Source organism: Phragmites australis, chromosome 6, assembly GCF_958298935.1.
Source record: "Phragmites australis chromosome 6, lpPhrAust1.1, whole genome shotgun sequence".
Lineage (NCBI taxonomy): Eukaryota > Viridiplantae > Streptophyta > Magnoliopsida > Poales > Poaceae > Phragmites > Phragmites australis.
Window position 1 is genome coordinate 2,652,440 of NC_084926.1, and position 4,363 is coordinate 2,656,802.

General features: G+C 42.4%; 1 pseudogene; it reads left to right on the forward strand.

Moving 5' to 3' along the window:
- Positions 1–2,618, forward strand: LOC133921066 (ethylene-responsive transcription factor 1-like; annotated as a pseudogene).
- Positions 2,619–4,363: the final 1,745 nt, after the last annotated feature.

Below are 4,363 nucleotides of genomic sequence, written 5' to 3' on the forward strand. Positions count from 1 at the left end.
CCACGCCAACCCACCCGCGGCCTACATCGTTTTGCCTAGGTTTAACTCGTTTACCATTTCGCCGTCGCAAGCCACAGCTTTGTTCCGGCGCGAGGCGGCGGAGCTCCCGACGACGACTGAGCCATGTGCGGCGGCGCGATCCTCGCCGACTTCACCAAGCAGCGGGGGCCACGGCGGCTGACGGAGGGGGCCCTGTGGCCCGAGAAGAAGAAGCCCAGGAGGGGTGGCGGCGGAGGGAGGCGGTACCCCGCGGGGTTCGTGGAGGAGGACGATGAGGACTTCGAGGCCGACTTCGATGAGTTCGAGGTGGACTCCGGGGTGTCGGATTTGGAGCTCGGGGAGGACGACGACGACATCGTGGAGATCAAGCCACTCGCCGGCGTCAAGAGGGCCTACTCCAGAGGTATTGGCGTAGCTCGGGACGGCCTAGTTTTTGTACTTGTCTGCGCTTTTTGTGTTTGATTGATGTAGATGATTATAATCTAGAGTTTGATTGGGGAATTTTGGGGGTTGGGGGTGTAGGTGCGGGTTTGAGAGGCGGCTTGGTGGTTGGATTGGGGACGAAGAGGGAAAAATTTAGGGGGTTGGTGTTAAGAGGTTGGATGGAGTTTAGGTATTTCGTCCTCAGTCGTGTTTGGATTCTGAAATGTTGAGCAGCACAGGCTGTCTGGGGTTCTACCACCTGGGGTTCGAGGGAAGAAAACTTGGTTATTTGATTGTTAGATCTGGGGATTTCTACCTTTTCTGGGCTTGTATGGTGACGTTTATGGTTAATTACATTAGATGCGAACTTTCCTTTTGTTGTTTATTGTGCCATAGATTTGAGCTCCTGGTATCTCTTGATATGGTTGTAGATTTGCGTGGGGATTGTTCTGGACTTTGTTCAACTCTTAGTCTACAGGGTTTATATTGTTGAATATACAAGTATATATTTCACATGGCTCCACGAATGCTTGTATTGCTTGCGAGTTTGATCGAGCGATGCAGTAGAGTCACCGTCCCAGATTAATTACCTAAATGGTTACTATCAGGTAATCAGGAGTCAAGCTGCAGATCCTTGTTGCAACTTTTTGGAAGTCAGCTTTCTGATCCCTTGACTTCAAATAAGTTCATTGTGTTGATGTTGCATTAGCCTGAATGTTGATTTTACAGCTATCCTTTTATGTGAGAATGAAATTATCTCTTATGCTGCATCATCTATAGTGAGTTTTAGATGTGATAGCATAATTATGATGCAGTCTATAGCACTAGGGATGTTCTTAAGATCCTGGACCTTTCTGTTTAATTGTGCTTGCAAATATGAAGGCGTTATGTTCATGATGAATCCTAATTTTGGTTGTGACCTCTTTGATGTATATCTCGATATATATAATGATTGAAATAGTCAATGTTACTAAGATAAGTTGCACTCCCCTTTGCAGATGGCTTAAGCACCATGACTACTGCTGGTTTTGATGGCCCTGCATCAAGGTCAGCGAAAAGGAAGAGAAAGAATCAATACAGGGGTATCCGCCAGCGCCCTTGGGGTAAGTGGGCTGCTGAGATCAGAGATCCTCAGAAGGGTGTTCGTGTCTGGCTTGGTACTTTCAATAGTCCCGAGGAAGCTGCAAGAGCTTATGATGCTGAAGCACGCAGGATTCGTGGCAAGAAGGCCAAGGTTAACTTCCCTGACACACCAACAGTTGCTCAGAAGCGCCGTACTCGCCCGACTGCTGCTAAAGCACCCAAGTCAATTGTGGAACAGAAGCATAATGTCAAACCACCAGTGAACAACCTTGCCAACACAAACACGTCCTTCTACCCATCTGCTGACTACACCTCAAACAAGCCATTTGTTCAGCCTGATAATATGTCATTTCTTCCTGCAATGAACCCTGCTGCCCCTATTGAGGATCCTATCATTAATCTGCACTCTGACCAGGGAAGCAACTCCTTTGGCTGCTCAGACTTGGGGTGGGAGAATGATACCAAGACTCCAGATATAACATCCCTTGCTCCCATTTCCACCATAGCTGAAGATGATGAATCTGCATTGGTCAACAGCAATTCAAACAGCTCACTGGTGCCTCCTGTTACGGGGAACAATAGTGTTGATCTCACTGATGGACTGACAGATATAGAACCTTACATGAGGTTTCTTCTGGATGGTGGTGCGACTGAATCGTTTGATAGCCTTCTGAACCTTGATGGATCAGAGGATGTAGTCAGCGACATGGACCTCTGGAGCTTTGATGATATGCTCATCTCTGACGATTTCTATTGAAGAATCTGAAGCCTGGCAATAGGAGTATGTACATAGGGACAAGGGGTACACTTTGTTATTTTAAATATTTATCTGAAGACTGGTGCAATTTTCATTGCTCAGACTTTTATTCTCTGTTTCAGGAATAAAGACTATGGGAGATTGGGAAGCACCTGCTTGGCACTTGGGCTAGCATATGCTTGTGTTTAACTCAGATGCAAAAGTTGTATTCTGAACTCGTTGGTTATGGACCTGTACCCTATTTAACCGTGTTTGTATGACAGGCGTTTATGAAACTGAAAACTGTTTTGTCCACCTTCCTGTTATTGCTACCGTATATGGCTTAAAACATCAGGAATTTGTGGCCTCTTATTCACTTGATTGCCTGTTTCTCTAATTCTTGGAGTCTTAGTTTCTTGTTGCGGTACTGCCAAAAAAACACCATACCTTATGATTTGTTCATATGTTGAATTTGAGTTTAACTAGTTATCTGTAGAACTCTAAATACACATGTAAAGCAAAAAAAGAAAAATTCGATATTTTATCCTTGCATCAGGCAGGAGACTAAATTTGGTGATCTTCGGTGCACAGGCTGATTCAGGATCTTGCTGCGCGTGATCATACAGGGTCAGAATCAACGATGTAATGCTTTTCTGCTCCATTTCTCTTGGCGTGAAAAGGACTTGTAGTCGCTCTGTAAGCTGGAAATGTTCCACAAAAAATTGCTGCAGTTTTGGTTAAATTAGGAATTTTGGAAAAGCAGACGTAGTCCAAGCAAAGACCAGCAAAGCTTCTGAATCGTCTGTCTCTGTTTCTCACTTCACTATTCTAGATGGTCTCAATGAGAATCAAATAAGTTCTCTTCCCGTGTTGTTTCGGTAAATGTGATTACAGTCTTACCAATTCCAGTTGCTTACTGGTCGTTGGTTACTCGATTCGATGTAGACCTGGTGCATATCACCACCTCGATTTAAATACCCTTATATGTCCACCTGTAATAATCATGCAGTATTTGTGAAGAAATGTGCTTGTGAGATCGTGTGCCGTGCAAAATTACGAAGAATAAGACAGCTCTATCACTTGGTTCTAGAACCGTGCATGTTTCTTCGCCTCCGAAGATTTGCGACCGTGAATGAAGACACGACACCAACCTTGACACAACTCACCCTTATCCCTGCTCAAGCAGATTTGCACTTGCCAGTACTAAGAGCATCTCTAATCGATTTTCTAAATTCTACTTTCTATTTTTTTTAATAGAGAGTCTCTTTAAAAAATACATTCTCTATTTCTTAACATGTTCCAACCAACTTTTTAAATCTCGCTCTCTAAATTTTATTCACCTATATTTTATTAGTATCCTATAAATAAAAAATATTTGCAGTGGTTAAATTTTATATATGTTTGAATTCAAATTGAATTAAAAGAAGAATATCACAAGAAATTATAAAAATGTATATAAATAGAGTATTATAAAGAAACTTACTTTTTCACCATATAACCTAGAGCTAGAAATAATTTTAGAAATTAGTCCATCACATAAGAAGAATATTAGTAATTTTTCCATATTTTTCAGAATTTATTTGAGACCCTAACAATTGTTACAAGTTATAAAAGTAGACTTTTTAAAGAATTTAAATTTAAATTCTACATAGACTGTTTAAGTAAATACAATTAAAATGAGTTGCATATATATTATAGAACATGTAAAAAAATCATAAATTTTTGGAGCAATAGAAGTCCAATATTTTGAATAGAGCATATGAGAAGGAATAGTAGAGCTGATGAGTACTGCACACGCGGGTACACAGGCCATCCGCTTAGTTCTGAAGATAGCAAGTCTTTATTGGCTCCCCAACAGTGACGAGCGAACCGGGCTAGATAGCGAGCATCAAAATAACAAGGCTCGTTTGAAGAGTTGGTTAGGGGTGGATTTTTTTGCCAACTAGCCAAATATGTCTAATGAACCCTCTTCACCTGCGAAAGCTGGAAATGGGAGGAACCATGTTCTGACACAGTTGTGTGTTGTGATTTTGGACCCATGTCGTGCACGTACTAACCCTCCAGCAGCCGGCAATCGAAGTTTCGTGGATGTGAGACTGCAGGCTACTGACACTATCCATG